Here is a 23,625-nt window from a genome sequence, read left to right as displayed (position 1 = left end):
CCACCTGCCTAGCCTAATACATCACATACAAGCAATTAATGAACATTTCTAACTTGAAGACTGCCTGGCTCGCTGGGCTCCTTTAATTTGGCTTCACAGTAGCCTCTCTTATGACATTCCCTGGCAGATGCTCTCAGACACCTTAGCCATGTCTAATCTGGAAGCTGGTGACAGAAGGAGTAGCAGGCTCCTCATTAAACCTCTTTGCACTTTCCCACCTACCAGGGTAGGTACCACCAGCCCAGAGGCCAGCGCCAAGGCACCAAAAGCAACTTCAGAGTTTTTGCCTAAGTTCTGGCAGAAGCAGCTTCTCAAATGACCTACGTGCTGGTTTTCTTACGAAAGTTCTGCGCTAAAAGGAGGAAACTAAATATGGTGTCTGATGCCCCAAAAGGCTCTTGGAAAAGTTTTTGCTGCCAGAAATGGGTCTTTTCTTGAGGACAGTACTCAGCCAATCAGAATTTTTTCTGATGATGTAATGCTCTGCCAACAAGTTTTATTGGTGGGAAAGCTCTTGGGTGTTTTGAGGGTGTAGAGTTTCCACTGCAGCTCAGGGAAAATCGTCTGTGGCTTCCTTTAAGGTTCTACAGAATTCCATTGTGCTTATATTTCCAACCAAGCTGAGTTTATATTTGGCACTTGTTAAAAATTTGGGAAATTGAGAAACTTTCCTTTTCCTATGATGCCAAAAGCTGCTGATTTCTCAGTGGTTGCTATTTCCCTGGACACACCTTCGGCAGAGGGCTTAGGAAGTTGCCCAGCAGAGAATCAGTATATGACAGTGGGTAGAAAATGATGTCACCACAAGTTAGGTTGTAGAAAGGCATCTTTTGGTTGGAGAGGACATTAGTGAGCAGGCTGTACGTGAATATATTCCCATCTGATGAATTTGCAGGCATGCACGTGCCTCAAGTCCGCTCTGCGCAGAGATGCAGCACTAAAAATAGCTCAAAGCTCATTTCCCTCCTTTCCAATGTGTTGTCTCCAGCTCTCCTAGACAGAGCCCCTGCTGTCTGCCAGCCTGGGCTGGAATTAGCACATCAGTGTCTATGCTGGAGGCTGATGCTCTACAGTTTACCTTGAGCAGCAGTGGAGTTCCTTGGTTACCTGCATCCAGGAGACTGGGAGCGCCCACCCTTAACCACAGGTTAAAAGGATGTCACCGACAGACTCACTGTCTCTGTTATTTCAGACAGCAGGCTGTTCCTGCCACTACCACCTCTCCACGGGGTCCCAGCCTGTCCCCCCCGGGATAATCGGCTCCACCCTCACCTCATCCGGGAAAGCTCAGAGGAGCTCCACCTTGCTTCACCCTCCCCACCCTTCAGTCAATTCCCTCTCCCAGCTTTTATCCTTGTCACCCCCCTTCCCAAATACGTGACACTTAATTACGATGTGTCAAGCTGTGTTAGTGACTCATGAGTATGTTTATGTATCTCAGCTCTTCAAGCTTCTGTGTACTGACTATATTACTCCCCACCCCACCGTAACATAGTAGAAACAGTGCTGGGCTTGGACTTGAATGCCCTGGGAATAAGAACTGGGATAATAATACTTATATTATTATTATGTAGGGATTTGGTAAAATTAAATGAGATGATATATACTTAACACATGAGAGGAGCTTGGTAAATAATAGTTGAATCTGAATCCTAGAATGTAAAGTCTACAGGAATCCTCCATATATATATATATATATATATATATATATATATATATATTTCCCCCAATGCCTAGTCTCTCTGAGGATAGAGACATTTAATAAATACCAGCTGGCATACCTTGATTTTTATCTTATTTATTTATGGCCAAGCCACGCGGCCTGTGGGATTCTAGTTCCCCAAGCAGGGATCGAACCCAGGCCCTTGGCAGTGAAATCGTGGTGTCCAAACCACTGGACCACCAGGGAATTCCCATACCTTAATTTTTAGGATACCATTTTGGATCAGTCATCCTTTGCAACTGGGTGATTTGGGGCATCAACAAATTACAATGACGATGAGTTAACACCATTTGATAATTAAGCATCTGTATCCAATGGTCCCCATAGTTTGGGAAGGGGAGAGTCAACTACTTTCGGTGGCATATTCAGGACCAAGGCAAGCAAAACTGCAGTAAGCACATTGTCATGCACTTACTTGTCGTGACAAAGGACCTTTTTCTCCAACTACTTCCTCCTCCTCTTCTGATCCATTCTTACTTTCAGCTGACACTCAGCTAATTAATTCCTACGGAGGTGTTAAGAGATAAGGCATGACTGATAAGGCATTAGTTGATAAAGGCTTGAGAGCCCAGCCTGACTTGTTTTGCTAGACCTCCTATCACACCTGCAAAGTGGCTTCTAAAACATGAAAATCTTTTGCAGTCTCAAAGGAAACATTTTACTCGGGGTCATAGCGGAGGGAGGGGCAGTGAGACATGCTGATCCCTAAGGCCTGCCATGTTGTGGCAGCTCAGAGGCGGAGGGAGGTTTTCTCAGCCAGGAATGGTAGGTGAGACCGTGCCCCCTAACCTGTCCCTTCTGGCCCTTCCGGGCATCCCTTACTTGCTGCCAGGAGGCCAAATCACACTGACTCAGTTTACTGGGCTTCTCTCTGCCTCGCAATCTCCTCAATTCCCAGCAGCTTCTGGAAGGGTTACTTTCAGAAATCTGACCATTCCAGACAAGCCCCGCCCACTGCTCTTACTCCTGGAGTCCCAGCCGGGGACACCTTTTCTGAAAGGCTGCCAGGTCTTGCACATGGTTCTCATTCACTTAGCAGGGTCCCTGCCTGACCCTGGGGTGAGTTGCTGGATGGGTAGATACCCACACGCACCTCATTTTTCGATTACATTGGGTCATTTAAACATTGCTTTCTTTGGTCCTCACTAGAACCATAGGAGAATTTGGAATCTTTGATTCTTAATCCAGAGCTTTCCTTCCACACCGTGCTGTCCCGAGCACTCAAGCCCAGGCATTCATGCACAATAGATACATTCAGCTAAAGAAGTAAAAAAAACCAAAAAACAAACAAACAAAAAAGCTAACTTTTAAAAAAAAGGTTATCTGTGTCTTAAAATACCTTTCAAGGAGACAAAACACGGGATTTTCACCCAAGGTATTCAATAAACCAATAGCAGTAGCTTGGTAAATAATGGTAACTCGGCCAGTCTAAGTGTTTCCTCCCACCCTACTTCTCTGTGTCAGTAACTGGTGATACCTAGCCACATGGATGTTGTTGTTGGGTGAGTGGAAGAACCTACCTACAAGGTGAATAACCTCTTTACTAGGCTGTCTCGGAAAAGCTTTTCTGAATTGTTGGGCAAGTTTTGTTAGTAGATATGCATTCAGCCTCACCAAACCTGCTTTGATTCAGGTACCGATGCCTTCTATCCATGGGCCCAACTCTGCTCCATCCCGAAGCCAATGCAGACCAAGTCAGGCAGGAGAGAAGGTGCCTCATCTATAGATCTTTCTGTCCTACCCCTTTATCAGAAGTGAAGCCCTGGGCAACCATATACCCTCAAAGCTGCAGTCTCCCTTTCTCCTTTATTCTTGCCTACGATGACTATTTTCCTTGCTTTCCACATAGGTATTCCAGTTCTCCTTCTCGGGTGGCACTTGTTATGAAGCCCTGTCCCTTAGTAGGACCCCAGTCACAGTCTCTCTTGCTAGAACCTTTTGGGGAGCTGGACCCTCCTCTCACCATCCCCAGCTGCTTGCTGGGGTCCTGACCCAACCATTCAGATCACCTGGAGTCACTACTGCCTTCCTGATGTCAGCCGTCTATCCCCACTGTCTCCACAGCCTGCCCCAGTCTATGTCTGGAATGATGTCTGATTCAGCCTTCAGTTTTCCATGTAGCCCTGGTCCCTAATTTAGACTGTGGGCTCTTCTTGTAGGCCAGGGTACTGCTGAGTTGGTTTCTGTTGTCTGTCTTACCCATGTACCTTTAAATCAAACTGATGACAAGTCACAACCTGCAGTTTCTTGAGAGTATGAACCAAATGGTAGGGCACATTTGAAGGGAGTTGCTCAAATTCCACTTCCATCCCCACCCCACATTCTTGGCTTTTTATTCTGACATTAATTCCCACCTTGGGCACTGCCCAGATCTGGCAGTCTTCCTAACTTTTTCCATCCTACTTGGACCAGCTCTCCTCCCCAGTTTCTAGCCAGCTCACGCATCTGCCTGGTATTTCCATGGTCTACGAGGAGAGGTCCATGTTCTACCTCCTAGTCCCTCAGAAATCCTCATTCTTTCTCCTGGCCAGCCCTTTCCCGTCTCAGTCCTGTCTTCCCTCTCTCCACTCGGACTACGGTTGAGACTTAACTTTATGTATTAAAGAGCTAGGAGGGGGAAGAGGACACCTTTAGTCTTGGCCTCATCTTTTCCCAGTTTCCTCCCCCTTCCTCACAGCCGAGGCCATTGTTGACTATTTTAAAAACTGTGGTAAGCACGCAACCATTTATTCTGTTGTGTGTGTACTTTTAAAAATCAGTTTTAAAGTCAATTATTTACTTGTCATGCTTTAAATTTTGGGTTTTGGATGAGAAAAACGTAATCACCGTGTGTGTATGTGGCAGAGACAGTGCTCACTTAGTATACCCCATAGACTCCCCCAATTTCCCAGCCTCCCTTGCAGGTAGGTAAGGGCTATGCGCAAGCTCTGACAGGTCAACTAGAAATGGAAATGTCTTCTCTACCTCTCCTTTCCCGTGCATTGACCTTGAGACCTGCAAGCTGAGATGGATCCCTGAGCCACACCTGATGGACAGATGTCCCCACTGACCCACACAGGCATAAGATATCCACCTCTGGTGTGTTAAGGCCCTGAGATTTTAGGGTTTTGTTTGTCATCACAGCATAACTTGACATCGCTCTGACTCATGCAAGTGTGGAGGTTTATTCCTGCCACCACCTAAGAATTGCCTTTATTTTTCCGCCGAGCAGCATGTGGGATCTTAGTTCCCCAACCAGGGATCGAATCCGTGTCCCCTGCATTGGAAGCGTGGAGTCTTAACCACTGGACCACCAGGGAAGTCCCAAGAATTGCTTTTTAAACAACTTAAAATGTATATAAATCATATGTGTTGATCATGGAAAATTAGAAAATACAAATAAACAGAATAAAAGAAAATAAAAATCATCTATAATCCTACTAGCCAGAGATAAATACTGGTAACATTTTGGTCTCCATAGTTCCTGTTTGTTCTAAGTCTATATAAATATGTATTTATTTATTATACTGGAATCTTTTTTTGTTTTTTGACAATGGTATGGATCTCATTTATTTAAAACACTATTTCTCACCTTTCTCAAATTGAAGACTGTGAAAAATAAAAGCAGTGCTTTACTGAGCTGTCGTTGACCTGGGAGCAGTGCCGTGCGCGTCCACACTCCCGACCGCTGTGCCCTCAGCTCCTCCTGGCAGTGCCCAGTCCCACCTCACTTTACAGAACAGTCCTGAAGCTGAATCCCATAAAGCTATTGTACACGACATTTACATTAGAAAAAGAGAGCTGGGTGTGGGGAAACCAGGTGTGCTGTTCCCTTTAAGTAAAGTTTGCTCCACAGTTGGGCCACCTTCGCTTCCTCAAGGCAAAACAGCAGATGAACCCAAAGGGGCACAAGACGATGGCCAGGAAGATGCCCAGGAAGGTGAAGGAGTCCTCCAGAGCCCCGACCCTGCAGACAGGGCAGCCTCCAACGACAACGATGGAACTGGCACGGTGCCGGCTGACATTTCGACTGTGGATGTTGCAGACCCTGGGGTGGTGATGGGGTAACCCTGTGACGAGGCAGGGGGAGGCGGCCGCGGGGAGGGCGCCGTAGCGGTGCGGGCCGCACGCTTAGTCGCCCTGGCCGGCCTCCAGGTGGTAGGCGGGCGGCCGCTCGGGCAGCAGGGGCTTGTGGTCCAGGGCGGGCGGCTCCCGCTCGCGCTCGGGCTCGGCTCCGGCTCGGACTCGCGGGGACGCCAAGACGCCCGGCGGCGGGTCTGGGCCCCCTGGAGGCGGGCGCCGCGGGCTTGCCCCGCCGCGCCTCCCCACGCCTGAAATCTACTTTTTCACTTGACAAAATATCCTGCAGATTTCCCCAAAGCAATACATGTGATTCTAGAACACACTCTTTAATCATTGGGGAGCTTTGCATTATGGCTGTATCATAATTTACATACTGCTGGAGTCTTATCTTCCTCTGCCTAAACTGCTTTCAGTTAACATTGCTGCTCCTTTTCCACGTATTTTATCCCTTACTTCCCTTCCCACTCCCAGAATGACTCTTAATCATCTACATTTATAGAATGCAAATGAGACCTTCCAAAAACTAAAGTGGCCGTGAAATTCACAAGGTGATATTTTCCGATGGGGAAGGAAGAAGCAAAGTTTTTGCAACGTATTTATCCTTTTGATTATTATTATTGTCATTATTATTCTTATTTGCTTGGGAAACCTTAGTTTTTATTCTCTGAGTGGTAACAAATGACTTGGAGGGGACAAAGGAGATGTCAGGATGGGTAGCAAGACGAAGCCATTTAAGTTAGGGTTAGGTGTGGCTGCAAGAAAAAAAGCCACAACAAACTCAAAACTAACAGTAGCTAAAATGAGCAGAAGTTTATGTCACTCTTATATAAAAGTCTGGAGACTTCCCTGGCAGTGGGAAGACTTCACGCTTCCACTGCAGGGGGGCACGGGTTTGATCCCTGGTCAGGGAACTAAGATCCCGCATGCCGCGTGATGTAGGCAAAAGGAAAAAATTTAAAATAAAAAAGGAAAAGTCGGGAGGTAGGCACTCCGATACAGTACTCCATGGAGTATCAAAACCCAGACTTCTTCTACTTGCTCTCCTAAACATTTTCTTCTACTCCCGAATTCACCTCACAAGGTTCACATGGTTGCTTTAACTCTAGGCATTACATCGACATTCCATCCAGAGGGAAGGATATGAAGAAAAGGAGAAGAAAATGTCATTCTTTTAAAATGCACTGTTTTTGGAAATTGAACATATCATGTCTGCTTAGTCACTTGGCCACCTATGGATGTGTGAGAAGCTGGGAAATATAGTCTTTATCCTCAGTGTTCATGGGCCCAGATAAAAATCAAGAATGCTATTGCTGGGACTGCCCTGGTGGTCCATTGCTTAGGATTCTGTGCGCTCACTGCCGAGGGCCCGGGTTCAATCCCTGGTCGGGGAACTAAGATCCCACAAGCCTCACAGCGTGTCCAAAAAAAAAAGGATGTTATTGCTATAGAAGAAGGAGAGAATGGATATTGGGGCACAATCAGATATCTCTGCCATGAGAACCACCAGATGATTAATAAATGTCAAATTTTTTCTAAAGTAAATTATTTAATTATACGTAGTTTAATTGAAAGTAACTATAAAACTAGTCCTTCGTGGAGGAGGATCAAACTCAAGGAAAATATCAATTACATTAACAGTCAAATGTAATCAAACTCTCGCCATGAACAGATGGGCTAAGTAAATACACATTCAGTACTTTAATCCCTGCTGGATTTCTGAAATCAGCCAGCTCCCTCTGAAGGAACATGTGTTAAAGGATAGAACAACGGATATCCCTTGAGCATCTTCATTACCACCTGGTTTCATCAGAATGGGGCTCTATAATCCATCAGGAGCTGAGAGCTGCAGATTCCATGGCACACCCAGATCCAATTCCCAAATCCCTTGGGTAAAGGAAGTGAGAAGAGTAGGCTATATGGAGAGAGGCAGAAAGCTAGTCGCCTTGACAACCCAGTGACTTTGCTCCTGCTGCTTCAACTGTCTAGAATCTCTTGTCCCTTCTCTACAGGAAGAAATGCTGCTTTTCTTTCTCAACGTTTAAGGTACCATTCAAATATTTATTTGCTTCCCATGATACTTGTTCCCTGACTCTTTAATTTTGGGACCCATTCAATCATCCATTCGGCAAATACTGAGAAGTCTATCACATGCCAGGAGCGGTACTTGGCACCGGGTGGGGGGACTCACTAGTCAGTTAGACGAGCCTGTGCCTTCAAGCCACATGTAACACCAATTAGGATGGCTAGCCTAGCGCTCCCCCAGTGTGCTGAGCTAACTGTCTAAACAAAGGATGGAGAGCTTCTGCAGAGCAGAAACCTGGTGTTTTAATTGACAAATACTTACAGAGAACTATGTGCCAGCCGCTGTTCTGTTCTGTGTGCATTAAGTATATTGATTCTTTCAAGTCATATAGCAATCCCATGAGTTATAGTCTCATTATTACCTTCTTTTGCAGGTAATGAAACTGAAGCATAGAGAGGTTAAGTGTGCCCAAGGTCACACAGCTAGTAAGCAGTGAAGCTAAGATAAACGCACATTCAGTGCTTTACTGTGAGTCTGGCTCTAGTGTACATGCTTCACTAATATGCCATGTTTTATAATGATTCATGCTACCTGAATTCCTAGTATTTACTAGGACGCCTGGAACATAGTAGGTATTCAGTAAACATATGTTGAATAGAAATGAGCCAGCTAGGGCTTCCCTGGTGGCGCAGTGGTTGGGAGTCCGCCTGCCGATGCAGGGGACGCAGGTTCGTGCCCCCGTCCGGGAAGATCCCACATGCCACGGAGCGGCTGGGCCTGTGAGCCATGGCCGCTGAACCTGCGCGTCCAGAGCCTGTGCTCCGCAACGGGAGAGGCCACAACAGTGAGAGGCCCGCGTACCGCAAAAAAAAAAAAAAAAAAAAGGAATGAGCCACCTGCTTGACATTGGGCAAGTTATCCTCTCTGAAACACAACTTCTACAAAGAAGTAATTGGACTGGGAGATCTCTAAGGTTCCTTGAAACTCTCAATTTGTTCCCTGTTCACATACTAGATAACTTAGGTGTGGCAGAGCTCTTGAGGGATCATCAGACGGAATCCTAGGGTTCAGTCTGATTTCATCTACAGCAGGCAGGTGGGAATTCCTTTGGTTGACTGCGTTTTTCAGGATGTCCCACCTTTTTGAGTCTGAGGAGTAGACGATTTATAGGTTCTGTGAATGACATACTGTAGCAGGATAAATAGGATATCTAAAAAGTTCCTTCATTGGGTGCAAAGGTAAAGCACTTTCCTCTTGCATGGACAGTAGTTTTGTAACAGAGAATATTTTGGTCACACTTCACTTCAATTTCAAGCGGCCTTGGATTATATTCTGAACTGCTATGGGTTCGTAATAGAGGGAACACTGTAATGCTTCTCAGACCTCTAATCTTTGTAAATGTGGCTACAAACAATGCATTATCCCCAATAATAGACTGCTCTAAATTACTTTTTCAGATTACACATTGTGCCCCAAAGACCTAAGGGTACACTGCCAGACCTTTGCCCAAAGACCAGCAAAATCCCCATCCTCTGACCAAATGCCAGCTTCAGTCACTGTACTTTGGCTGGTCTTCTCCCCCCTGCAGCGTCAGCTGGCCTGCACATTTCCCTTCCCCACTCAGCTCCTGCTGCCTGGTAATCACTGAATTGGCAGGACTGCCGACTCTGGTGAGTAATGGTCAGACAGGGGCAGCGCACTGGGCTAAGACTGACTGTATGGGAGAACATTGGTGGTCATGAGCTTCCCTAAGCCTCCATCAACAGTCATATTATTTTCTCTGTGGAGCAGGACCGTGTGCCCTTGCACTTGAGGACCTAACGTACCCCGACTGGTTTCGACTATTTGCTTGACTCTGAAAGCCTCTGACGTAACACTTTATTGTTTTGCTGAGGCAGGAATTGAACGCACACCCTGTGCGATTGGTATGAAGTTCAGAGTGAGTCTCTTTGCCCGTTAGTGTTAGTCAAACACCTAACAGCTGGGCATGGCTCCTTTTAGGCATCTAAGATTTGATCTCCATTAATTTTCCTGACAACCCAGTGAGATTCTTCTTACTATTATCCCAGTTTTATGCATGAGAGAATTATATGTTCTAGTGCTAATCATACCTTTAAAAATTCTTGGAGGTCTAAGAGTGTCTCCTTCCCCCAGAGGGAGGAGAGGTAAGGGCAAACTGTGGGTTAAGGGGCGAGTTCCTAGCACACACCATTGTATGGAGGCTCTGCTCTTCATTGATGGATGAATTGCTTCCCTTCATCCCCAGTCTCTATTTTTATTCCTTTCCTCCATGAGTTCTTGTAAATAATGTAGTGTTTTGTAGGTATGTGTTTTTAATTGACTTATGTGTCTAATTGTGCTACTCCACGTTTCCACTGTAGGGGGCACGGGTTCAATTCCTGGTCAGGGAACTAAGATGCCGCATGCTACACCACAGCCAAATGAAAAAGCATTTTTTTTAAATTCAAAACTATGTTTTTAATATCCAACCATGTCACTAACTGTATATCTAGTTCAGTGCTTCAATCTGCAACATGTTATTCCATAGGATACATTCTTAGCATTTTATGTATCCAGCCCCCTAGTTATGGACACTAGGGGAATTTTATATATATAAATCATATATATAGCTCATATCTATATATGTAGAAGTGATGTGTCACAGCACATATGTAAACCGCTCTTTACTAAGTACCGCCAGATGGCTTTCCAAGTGACTGTACCTGTTTATACTCCTACCACCAATACCTACCGTGATATTATCCATCAAAGTTTTATTTGAATTGGTTTCTGATTTTCTTAAGTTTTTGTATGGCTGGACAATTACCTGGAAGTGTTAGCAAAAGAAAGGTGAGGGGAGTTGGGTGAGTTAGGGCCCCCCTGGTCCCCTCCCCACACTGATTTACCTCTCCCATCCTCCTGTCCTCCCCCATGTCCCAGAACCTGCTGGAAGAAATTTTCTCTCTGAACCTTCTCTCTGAACAGCTTTTTCCTTTTTCTCAGAGTTTTCACCACACATCAACAGAGTGTCCTCCTCGTTCCCTGCTCTTAGAATCCAAATTCTTCCTACTTTTGTGAGGTCCAATTTAAGACCTAGTTCCTCCATGAAGCCCTGTCTAATGATTCTAGCCTACATGTGTCTCTTCTCATTTTGACTATATCTCTCTCATTTGGGGGATTTGTTTATATTCAATGTAACTCTCTTTTATGCTCTATGTTGTTTCCAAAAGAGAGACCGGGCAAATTAAACGTGTCCTATCTGGTCAGCCCCATCATTAGTTTCTTTACTTCATTTGACTTATACTCTCCCAGCACCTGTGGGAAAATCAGATATTCCCAGCCCATCTCATCCACCCCCGCAAGTCAATCCTCCATAGGATTATAGAAAGATTTCACTAGCAGAAGAAACATAGAACAAGCCTTATATCTTCAAAGTATATATCCCGGGGGCCTTGCAAAATTCCTCTCACTGGTTACCCATATCCGTATTGACTCAGAGTCTGTGCAGTTAAAATGTGTGAGGTAAATCCCAGGTGTGTCTGTGGAACTCGCTGCTGAGCTTCAGCCTGGTCCCCATGGTGCTGTCCTCACTGCTCCGTCAACAATCACCTGCTCATTTCCTGAGCAAACACGGTTCCTAGCAGAAAATGATCTCTTTCTATCTCTTTCCCATAATCCACCCACCGAAATTAAATGAATTGGGAAAAATACCCTTTCCCACCACTGATTCACTATACTGTTTTCCATTCTTAGTTTTCACAAAAAAAACTCCAGTTTTTGTAACCAAAATTTCTAGTTACTAAGCCAAAATTGACTTTCTTCTTTCTTACAATCAGAATTTTGACGTTATTCAGGATGGCATGAATCTCCTGTAAAAGTACATTTCTCAATCTGTTTGGCAGCTGAAGTTTTATGTGACGGTTATTGCCATTAAAATGAAAGCCAAAGTTACTGCGTAAGACTTTCAGTGATGTTCCTTAAAGAGAAATAACTCAGGGGCACTCACCATTGCCCCTCATCCTTTCTTATTCCTCTCAGACTGTGGTCATGATGCCTGGGGAAGAGGGTAGAGTAGGTGCCACTTGGGTGTCATGAAGATGGAGACAACATACGCTAAGGATGGCTTAAAGGAAAGATAAAAGGAAGCTGGGTCTCTGATGACGTCGTGGAGCTACCATAGCCACCCTGGACTCTGTTCCTCCAGGTGCTTTCTAACGTAAGAAAAAAATAAAACTTCTAATTTGGTCAACCACTGTTTTTTTGGGTGTTATCTATTACACGCTGTCAAATGCAAATTCTGATTGCCATTTGTCTTTGACAAACCGCTTCTCTGGAAGAATCTTGCCCTGGTTCAAAGGCAGCTTGGTAGGAAAAAAATCTGGTGTTTTTGGAGAGCCCAAAGTTTCTCCTGGTCAGACCCCTAGTATCCACATATCATGCTGTGTACTCTACCTCTTTCTTCCATCTCATGAACCTTCTGTAGGTGATATGGGATATCCCCCAGTGGTTTAGACGTTTTCGGCAGACTCTTCCTTGCTGGTGGAGAATTCCTGCAAGGATAAAGCACTTTAGTTTCTTGCAGTGGCGGGGGGTGAGCATATGGCCTGCTTCTGTCCGAGGAGATCCAGAAGGGAAGGCAACTGGGAAGCTTCTCTCACAGAAAGGGACCCGTGAAGACAAATGTCCCTTCCTCTTCACTGGATATGTTGCTTAGAAATGCTGAGTCATCTTGTGAGCAGTGACTCCGTGAGGGGAGTGAAGACCTGGGTGGGAAACACTCAGGCCCTTGACCTATCTCCAGGTCACACCACCAATCCTGGACACGAACTGCCTTTGAACATCTGGTTAATTGTTTTCTCCACTTTCGGGTATATTCTGTTACTGGCACTTGAAAGAACTCTAAATGATACAGGGTTGTCAGAATAGGGCTGGCTGCTGTCTTCACAATTTCTAGATCTGTTTCTTTGAATTAAGCTCCTCTGTTCCCTTGCCATGTAGATCCCTGAACCGCCTGTGTTGCTGGTCATCAGACAAGCCCAGACAGGCGGGCATCTGCAAGGAGTGTAGTTCAGGCTTCATGCTGGGACTCTGCTTTACAAGCGCAATGTAATTCCTATTCTAATGCTTGACTTTTTTAGTATTGTAAATTTTAATACAATCACCACTGTGTGGTATGTTATTTTTTAAAATAGTAAAACAATTTGGATGCTTGATAAAAAGTCTTTACAAGGGAAACAGGATTGTGATGAAATATCAGAATTATATTTAAAAAAATCCACAAACAGGAATTAAAATATGTGGAGTCAAACTTTCATTACCTAATTGAAATGTTTGAAAATATTTTGCAGGTTTTTAGGAACAATTAATAGCCTTCAAACAAGATACCAAAGATAAATATTTTATTTGCTACAAATAAGTATTGTATTATTTCCGTGGGTACATCCTAATATAGCTCCAGATGAGATATTTGCTGCTAGTTAATCCGGTGGTATTAATTTATGCTTTAAATCAAGTAGGGACTTGCAAGGTAGATAGGCTGAATATTTAACATTTCCGTTCGAATCGTCAAGATACATATAAATCTTAAATCGTTCATCAGTCTCTTTTCCCACAGTGGCAGGAGTGCTGTCTAGGTGGTCAGTTCTAAACCGAGTCAGTCCACAGTGGCAGGAGTGCCGTCTAGGTGGTCAGTTCTAAACCGAGTCGGTCCACAGGGGCAGGAGTGCCGTCTAGGTGGTCAGCTCTAAACCGAGTCGGTCCACAGGGGCAGGAGTGCCGTCTAGGTGGTCAGTTCTAAACCGAGTCGGTCCACAGCGGCAGGAGTGCCGTCTAGGTGGTCAGCTCTAAACCGAGTCGGTCCACAGGGGCAGGAGTGCCGTCTAGGTGGTCAGCTCTAAACCGAGTCGGTCCACAGGGGCAGGAGTGCCGTCTAGGTGGTCAGCTCTAAACCGAGTCGGTCCACAGGGGCAGGAGTGCCGTCTAGGTGGTCAGCTCTAAACCGAGTCGGTCCACAGGGGCAGGAGTGCCGTCTAGGTGGTCAGCTCTAAACCGAGTCGGTCCACAGGGGCAGGAGTGCCGTCTAGGTGGTCAGCTCTAAACCGAGTCGGTCCACAGGGGCAGGAGTGCCGTCTAGGTGGTCAGCTCTAAACCGAGTCGGTCCACAGGGGCAGGAGTGCCGTCTAGGTGGTCAGTTCTAAACCGAGTCGGTCCACAGGGGCAGGAGTGCCGTCTAGGTGGTCAGTTCTAAACCGAGTCGGTCCACAGGGGCAGGAGTGCCGTCTAGGTGGTCAGCTCTAAACCGAGTCGGTCCACAGCGGCAGGAGTGCCGTCTAGGTGGTCAGCTCTAAACCGAGTCGGTCCACAGGGGCAGGAGTGCCGTCTAGGTGGTCAGCTCTAAACCGAGTCGGTCCACAGGGGCAGGAGTGCCGTCTAGGTGGTCAGCTCTAAACCGAGTCGGTCCACAGGGGCAGGAGTGCCGTCTAGGTGGTCAGCTCTAAACCGAGTCGGTCCACAGGGGCAGGAGTGCCGTCTAGGTGGTCAGTTCTAAACCGAGTCGGTCCACAGCGGCAGGAGTGCCGTCTAGGTGGTCAGTTCTAAACCGAGTCAGTCCAGCTCTGCCTACCTGCACAGAACACTTGAGTGAAACATGAAAATTTCAGTCAGTCATCTGATTAGTTTCAGACTCACAGGCAAAGCACTGGAATGATTAAACTTCTCACTTTCCACAGAGATTTGGGCAAGTTAGTGATACAGTCTTTGTTTTTTTCCTGAAGAAGATACCACATGACCAAGAGGAAAGCTCTGACCTGTTATAATTAAGGAAAATAATTCTGTATCTCTGTGTATTACAACCACACATTGTTACCAAGAATGTTCAGCTTCCTGAATGTCGAAGTGGTCTTCTGAGAGGAAAGACTGCTAGATAGAGATTTGGGAATTATCTTTTAGACGAGATTAACTAAATTAGTAAGGAAATAGGGGGTTAGCCGAGGATTCTGGGTCAGTCAGAAACCAACCCCGGTCTAAATAAAAATTAGATAAGTTCTTTGTGTAGCTATTACTAGAGGGCTTTGACCCCTATTCAGACAACCCTTTGATTTTTATTCTACTGGCAAGAACCCCAGGGAGGGAGTGGGCAACTGGTGTCTCTAACCTAAACCCCAATAACCCTAAACTGCCAATATTAAGCTAGTTCAAGAGGTACAGGAGAAAGGAGAGCTTTTGAGACTTGAGTGTGGTGTGCCTCCCTTGGCAATACTCAGACCATGGGAGAGCATGTGACTGAAGCACTGTAGCCATGGAACCAGAGCAGAAAGTACTCTGAAGAGTCCAATCATCTTCATTTTCACAAATGAGAAAACACATCCAGGCAGATTCTGGATGAAATCTCAGATCTCTTGATTCATTTACTTCCACGTTCTTCCAGTACATCATTGGACCAAAAGACTATTAAGAGAGTAATGAAGGAAAAAAAAAAGAGATGCTCCAGCTTTGGATATCAATGATGTATATGAATTTACTCTGGAGAACACTGGGCAATAGAAAGGAATTTGCTATGGGTCTCAAAATCTACGAAAAGACTTCACCAAAAACGCCAAAATAGTGCCCCAAATAACAGTCTCACTTGGGTGTGAAAGACTACTACGAACGTCGTGATCACTGTAATAAAGTTGTTCACACCTCTCCACCTTCAGGGTCTGGCCAATAGTGTATAAAAACAAAGGACTGGGCTACACGGGAGTTGAAGCATAACATTATTAGGACTTTGGTGATGGCTAGACTGGAAACGGTGGGGCTGGGTGTAGAGGGAGCGGCAGGGGGGAGTCAGCTTGCTTGATGGAAGCAGGTCTGAGAGAGACAGAGAGATAAAGACAGAGAGACAGAGACACAGGTGGGAGTAAGCAAGTATTTATTGCCCAAATTTCAAAGCAGGGATGGTTGGTGAAAATGGATGTCATACTCTCTCTAATCCCACCAAGGTAAGGCACTCTCCTCCTATTTATTATAGGTATTATTACCTATTATTATTTTTTTTAGAAATTGTTTTATTATTTTAGTAGGTACGGAAAATTGCCCTTCCCTTGTTTTTGTTTTGCTTATTTTATTTTTCAAAATTTACCTAGTTACTTTTAAGATTATTCTTTCCATGACCTTTAGAATTTTCAGAAAAATCATCCAAATACTGGAAATAAGACAAAGGTGAGCAGCACATCTTTTGAACAGCATATCACTTTAGAGCTGTAGAGAAATGTACTTAGTTCATTGTTTACTGTTGATTAAGGCCCCAGACTTAGTGAAATTACTTGCTAAATTCTAGATTTTTGTCTGGTGGAGATGCAAATAATTTCTGTCTTGTGAAACAGATCATCTCTAAGATTTACAGCCTGTTGGGAATTAATCAGTTTAAAAAAAAAAAAATCAGACTTGGCAACCTTGGGACTTCCCTGGTGGCACAGTGGATAAGACTCCGCGCTCCCAATGCAGGGGGCCCGAACCAGCGTTCGATCCCTGGTCAGGGAACTAGATCCCACATGCATGCCACAACTAAGGAGCCTGCCTGCCGCAACTAAGACCTGGTGCAACCAAATAAATAAACATATTTTTTAAAATCTCATTAAAAAAACCCAAAAAACTTGGCAACCTTATCCTAACATTTCTTTGTTAAATTGATTATATATACTGAAGTTTTCAGATACTCTGAATCAATCATAACATCTTACTGGTTACCTCATCAATGATCTTTGACGTGTTCATTTTGTATTTGCTGGATGATTATGCTGTTACCTTTTTGAAAATTATCCTTTAACAGAATAGTTTTTTCCTAAATATCTTGTTGACCTTTTGAATGGAATTCATTTCATTTATAGATTCTTTTGGGGAGAATTGACATCCTTACGGTACTGAGATTTACTATCCAAGAACTAGGCTTTTCTTTACTTTGCTTAGTTTTCTTCATTTAGGTACTACACATTTTGTGTTCAGTTTATTCTTGGGTAATTTATGTTTTTGTTGTTAATGGGAGTTGTTTCCATTTTTATTTTCTAACTGGTTAATTTTTGGAATAAAAGAAAGTGTATGTGCAGGGTATGTTCTATAATTATGCCTTACTTTACTGAAAGTGAGCTATAGTTTACAATAAAAAGGTTTTGTTTTTGTTTTTTTGTGGTACGCAGGCCTCTCACTGCTGTGGCCTCTCCCGTTGCGGAGCACAGGCTCCGGACGCGCAGGCTCAGCGGCCACGGCTCACGGGCCCAGCCGCTCCGCGGCATGTGGGATCTTCCCGGACGGGGGCACGAACCTGTGTCCCCTGCATCGGCAGGCGGACTCCCAACCACTGCGCCACCAGGGAAGCCCCAATAAAAAGGTTTTTTAAGCCACCTGATCATGTAAATAGTCTAAATATGACAATTAAAAGACAAAAAGTTTCTCATCACACACCAAAAAAAAAAAAATTGCAACTATGTAGGGTGATGGGTGTTAACTAGACTTATTGTGGTCAACATTTCACAATATATATAAATATCAGATCATTATTTTTTACATCTGAAACTAATATGTTTTATGTCAATTATATCTCAATAAAATAAAATAATATCCATAATAAAAATGTGTATTTATTGGATAACCTCCCATCTTACTGAATTCTTATATTATTTCTAAAAGTTTTTATTTTAGTTTTTTTAGATATACTATATTATAATCAAATCATGATAATTTTGCTGCTCCCTTGCCAATATTTGTAATTCTTATTTTCATAAAGCACATTTAGAACACTGTCGAATAATAAATGGAATAGTGGGCACCCTTGTTTTGTATAACATTATCATACTTAGTTTGAGGTGCAGTTTTTGAAGGCACTAGAGAGAGAGCGTGTTTTTAGGAAAGGTCTCCTTAAATAGCTCAATCTCTATTTTCACTTAGTTCTCTTCTCCTATTAATCATACCTCAAACATTGACTCCTCCGTGTGTTGAAGACAGGTTGGGAGCTCTGCTGATACTCACATGCTAACATACCAGCTTTATTATTGTTATATTAATCAACTCCATATAAGCAACTGTAACGCTCTCTAAATTTACCTGGCATCTCAAAAAAAAAAAAAATTGCTGCTTTTGGAGGTAAAAGAAGGTTTTTTTTTCTTTTTTTTTTAAGGTTGGACGTGCACTTAGAGAAAGTGGTAGGAACAGGATGTACCATTCCTGCTGCTCTTTCTACCAGGGTACCCCATCCAGGTGAAGGGAAGGGGCCAAACAAACAGCTTTCCCATGTCTGCCAAATGGTCCTTGTCACCGCTGTGGCCTTGCCAAGGGCAGGGCCCCTGCTATAGACTCTGTGGAGCTGAAAGCTGAATACAGAATACTTTCCCGTGCTTTTGGCCTGTGGAGCAGGCTTGTCTGGCCCAGATCACACTTGAATAGATGAAAAGAATCTGTTTTTGCCTTGGCCCTCGGCCTGCAGTGGAGGCCACAAAGGCTAGTTCAGACACACAGGAGTGGAAGGGCAGCTAAGAAAGGAGAGAGAATACTTAGGAGATTTTGAGACGAAATAAACAAACCCTCAAGGACATTTCCAGCTGATGTAGATTACGAGTCATTCAAATGGCCCCTTTCCTCTTATTTGGAGAAGAGATGAAAATGGCAAAGAAACTAGTTATAGCCTCCTGTGGTTTCACTGGAATCCAGTCTCCCAACCTCTTTAAGGAAACCTAGGTAAAAATAAAGTTACAGGCCTAAAGGTGGGACCCTGGGAGATGAGAAACATCATGAACAAGATGGATTTCTCGCCCCTCCCCGCCCCAGCTTGATTCAGGAGTGCAAGAGTTTAACCAAAGCAGGAGAAATGCCGGTTTCCTGCATGATAATGATGTTGGGAAAACTAGCAGTGGTTTTTATCACCGTGCTTTGTTTGGTGGGTAATTGTGAGAAGCAGTCCCTTTGTTTAAAAGCTGTCTTTGGAGTAGCTGAGAGCTTTCTACTCTGGTTAGAACCTATGAAATGGGATTTTTCACATCTGAGCAGTGACTGTGCCTAATGTTGCCGCCTGCAGGGCTTTGAACACAGTCCCAGGGATGCACAGGGGGATCTGTCTGCTGCCCAAACCCAGGATGCAGCAAGGAAGTAGGGTCTGTGGGACATGAGGAAGCTCCATCCTTCTACTTACCAGGTTGGTTACTTCCACATGATGGGAAGCACGTGTTTTGGGAAAGATTAAGCAGACGATCGGGACTCTCAGGGACTATCAGGTGAAACCTCTTCTACATGTTTTCCACCGATGTAGCTCCGCCCTTGTCGTCCGCATGCTTGTTCCTGGTCTTTGCTGCTGCGTGGGGTGCTATTTTGGTATGTCAGGCGTGGGGACTGGAGTCCCCGTGTCAACACCCCCCGGGATGCACGGTAAAATGCAGACTCCCAGGCCCCACCCCGGAACTGTTGAATCAGAATATCTGGGAGGGAGGAGGAATGTGCATTTTTAGTTATCTCAGGTTTGAGAAGAACCAGGGCTCTGATGACACGGGGATACCCCTTTAAACCATAGTGTTGCCGGGTATTACGTGGTCTTAGGCAAATTATTTAACCTCTGTCTCAGTTCTCTGCGCTGCAAAGCAGGGATCATGATACCTACTTAACATTGTTGCTGCAAATATTAATCACTACATTTTTAATGAATGTACACAGGATAGCATGGAGCAGAGTAAGTGTTGATTCTACATCAACGATTGTATTTGCTATCATCTCAATAAATCTTGAAGGTCAGAGCCTCCTGAGGGGCTGCAGGTCAACTGGTTTACACCTTATGTGTCTGTCCTCCTTCACCCTTTGGTACCCAGTCGTCCCCGCCCCCCCCGACGCCCCCACCACCTTCATGAGCCAAGAAAAGCCAGCTGATAGAAGCCTTGGTCCTGACCTCGGTGGCCCCGGCCTGCAGCAGCTTGAAGCAGGGTTTCGGTTCCCGGCCAGAGACTGAGGTCGGGTCGCGGCAGTGAGAGCACCGAATCCTAGCCACTAGACCAGTGAGCAGTGACAACGCCCTGGCCCTTCGGCTTTGCAGAAAAGAATTCCCACAAAGATAGAAAGTAGTGAAACGAGTAAAGTGATTATTAGGAGAAAACAAGAGTACAGCACGTGTGGAGAGACACACTGGCTGGCTCAGAGAGAGAGTCGCGCCCTCATGGTAGTTTAAATCACTTATATGGGGCATTTCTTCCGGGTTTCCTTTGGCCAATCATCTTGCTTTGCCTGGTTCAGAGTCCATATTTGGAATATCTCAGGGTCTTCCCCTGTGTGCGTGCACATCTCTCAGCCAAGATGGATTCCACTGAAGAAGCCTATGGGTAGTTGACAGCACTCCCCTTTTGACCTCCAAGGAGCTTTCTAGTTGGGAAGGTCTCCTTGACTTCGAGAATGAGAAATATGTGGTCTCTTATCTTCTATCTGGGCAGGTCCCAGTCCCCCCTCTCTATTGTCCTGCTATTCTCTAGGAGTATTGGTCCACAGGGAACGAATCTCCAACTGCTTACCCTGGGGGCGGGGAGGCGCCCATCTACCTCCTGCCTCAGTCCCAAGGTCAGAACAGACTCCCTTTCAGCTGTCGACCCCACTGCTCCCTGTCTTGGTCCTCTTGTCTCTCTGCCCCTTGCTCTGGTCTCTGGCTTCCTCTTCAGGCTCCCTTGGCTGGCTTGTGATCCTTGCCTCTCTGTATCTGCATGCTGTCTCTGTTTGGCATTACTCACAATTCTCTGTGGAAGACTCCTTCATCCATTCTCCTTCCTGTGGATCTACCAGTGGTGTGACTACGTCCTCAATCCCTCGTCAGAGGAAGAGAATCCAGACCAACCACACTTTAAGCCCCAACTCTCTGTGAATTGACACAGACAGAACAGTAGAAAACAATTGGAGTATTTGCTTAAAAATACTGACCTTCTAGAGCTAGAGCCTTTGGTCCTTACTCCATTTTATGAAAGCCTTCGTATTTCCTTTTAAACTCCATTCCACTCTTTTGCTTTTCAAAGCCGAAAAGTGGGTCTGTGCTGAGCCTTTTCAGGAAGGAAGGTAGGCTTGGTAGAGTGTGTGAGAACAATTAAAACAGCATTGTAAGCAAGACAGCTTCCAACCTAAGGAGGTGGTTATTAACTGCTCAAAGCTTGAAATGCCAACTATGTGTGGGTGGGTGGTGATGATTTCTTTCTCTTTTTCTTCTTATAATTGTGAAGCTTCAGCGATTGGGTACTCTTCCCAAGGCAGCAGTATAGAAAAGAAACATCTCCAGCAAAGTTGTCCTTCCTCAATGGTTGAGTGAAAATCCAAACGATATAAAAGGAGCCTGAAGTACTAACGTCTTCATTGAATCTCAAAACCCCAACTGTAAATGAATTCATTCTTATGCCTTTGTGATGGAAGGAGTCAGAAAATATTACTGTCCTTGGTGTCCAGGTGTGAGATGGACGGAATGGAAGCATTCAGTCATTTCCCCAAGGTTGCCCTGTGAGTCTCTGGTGGAAAGAGAACTTTAGTAACAGCAGCAATTAACACTTAAGTACCTGGCAGGCCTTGACATTGCTGACCCTCAGTCTCTGGAGATGGACGCCACTTCTCATGAGAAATAACTCTTTCTCTTTCTCACACACACACACACACACACTCGCTCACACACAAATACACACAGTTGCACAGAAACAGGAAACTTCACTTCTCCTTAGGCTCTGCCTTTTACAGAGTAACCAGTATATTCTGATCACACACCTCAGAGACACACTGATTGGGACATGTGAATAAGAAGAACTATACCATCTCCGCGGGGATCAGAATGCACCAGACCGGAATTCTGGAGATCACTGATCATAGTTATGTTGCTTGGAAGTGAAATAAAAAGCGAGGTCTCGGGTTAATTCACTGACTATGCAGTAATGAAGACAGACTATAAGGTAAATAGATTTACATTTGCAGAAAACCAAAAAATGTACAATATAAGAAATATGAGAATAAAATTAATGAGTATCTGGATCAGGTATTAAGGGAATAAGCCAAGACTGAGTGCATTTCCTATACTAAACTAAATTTAGGTAGCAATTAGTACCAGACAGCATTAACTGTGTTACCAACTGCTCAAGGATTTTAGTCAATTAAAAAGTACAACCTGAGTGGACTTTGGAACTTTTCTGGTTTGATCAGTCAAAACTTGGGGCTAAGGCCTGAGCCTGGAACCCAGCTTTGAGGTCCTTCTCAGGAATTCCCAAAGAGAGGTTTAAGTTGGAAAGCGTTTAAGAAGCACCTCTCCTGGCACTCTCACTTTTTTTTTTATTGTATCTAAATTAATTTAAAAAAATTTTTTTTTAATTAATTAATTTTTTTGGCTGTGTTGGGTCTTCATTGCTGTGCATGGGCTTTCTCTAGTTGTGGAGAGCGGGGGCTACTCTTCGTTGTGGTGCGAGGGCTTCTCATTGCAGTGGCTTCTTTTGTTGTGGAGCACGGGCTGTAGGTGTGTGGGCTTCAGCAGTTGTGGCGTGAGGGCTCAGTAGTCGTGGCTCACGGGCTCTAGAGCACAGGCTCAGTAGTTGTGGCGCATGGACATAGTTGCTCCGTGGCATGTGGGATCTTCCCGGACCAGGGCTCGAACCTATGTCCCCAGCATTGCCAGGCAGATTCTTAACCACTGTGCCACCAGGGAAGCCCCAGTCTCACTTTTTAGCTAGACAAAATCCTTAAGCCAATGGCAGAGGCACTGAGCATGGGATTCTAGGCATCAGCTAGTAGGTGAGGGAAGACTTCAGACTCTCATGGGTCCATGATGTGCACACACTTTTAACATCAAAGATGACCCATCAGCCACTGCCAGTTTAGAGCAAAGAATCACAACCCTAGAAATATCCAACAGCAAGAGAATCTTAGAGGAAGTAGGTTTTGGACAGATGATCATATAAAAACAATGTAGGTAAATATTTATCAACATGGAAAGTGAAAAAACTTGTTAAAGAAAAATGCAGATTGCACACATTATTTTCAATATGATCTGTTAAAATTTTTCTATATAGCCATGTTTATAAAGATATGTAAGAGAAATGTACCAAAATCTTAATAGAGAATATCTCTGAACTGTAGAATTATGTATTTTTCCATTTTTTCTTTTTAAAAATTAAAAAAAAATTTTTGGCTGCATTTGTTGCTGTGCACAGGCTTTCTCTAGTTGCGGCGAGTTGTGGGCTAGTTGCGGTGAGCAGGGGCTACTCTTCATTGTGGTGCGCAGGCTTCTCATTGCGGTGGCTTCTCTTGTTGCGGAGCACGGGTTCTAGGTGCGTGGGCTTCAGTAGTTGTGGCTCACGGGCTCACTAGCTGTGGCTTGTGGGCTCTTGAGCTCAGGCTAAATAGTTGTGGTGCACAGGCTTAGTTGTTCCGCAGTGTGTGGGATCTTCCCAGACCAGGGCTTGAACCCGTGTCCCCTGCATTGGCAGGCAGATTCTTAACCACTGCGCCACCAGGAGAGTCCCCTCTGTTTTTTTCTGCCATTCTAATTTTTAAACAATGAGTTTGTATTGTTTTATCTTTTTAAAAAACTTTGTTTTTTCAAATATAGGACACTCCCCAGAATGTTCCTGAATAACAATACCATTTTTATTTAAAATAAGCACCAAGGCCCATACTTCCTTTCGCCTCCTCAAGTAAGGAGAGATTCATGGGCAGCTTGGTAATTTATCAATCATTCATGTCTCCATTCATGATCCAGGTGTCGAGTATAGGAATTCAGGCTAAATAAAGCTGTGCTGCATCCCGAGTTCCTACCTAGAGAAGGCAGGAAATTTCCATGGTGTGGGCTAGCAGGCAGAGT

The 23,625-nt window shown here is 44.7% G+C and overlaps 1 pseudogene; it reads right to left on the bottom strand.

Annotated features, from left to right (window-relative positions):
• Nucleotides 1–208: 208 nt before the first annotated feature.
• LOC115804202 (uncharacterized) lies at nucleotides 209–20,346 on the bottom strand (annotated as a pseudogene).
• Nucleotides 20,347–23,625: the final 3,279 nt, after the last annotated feature.

The sequence above is a fragment of the Delphinapterus leucas genome, chromosome 7, assembly GCF_059928025.1.
Source record: "Delphinapterus leucas isolate spDelLeu-1000000601 "Yukka" chromosome 7, BTC_Dleu_Yukka2, whole genome shotgun sequence".
NCBI classification, from domain to species: Eukaryota; Metazoa; Chordata; class Mammalia; order Artiodactyla; family Monodontidae; genus Delphinapterus; species Delphinapterus leucas.
The sequence above is the reverse complement of the archived record's forward strand: the minus strand, read 5'-3'. Positions and strand labels throughout refer to the sequence as shown.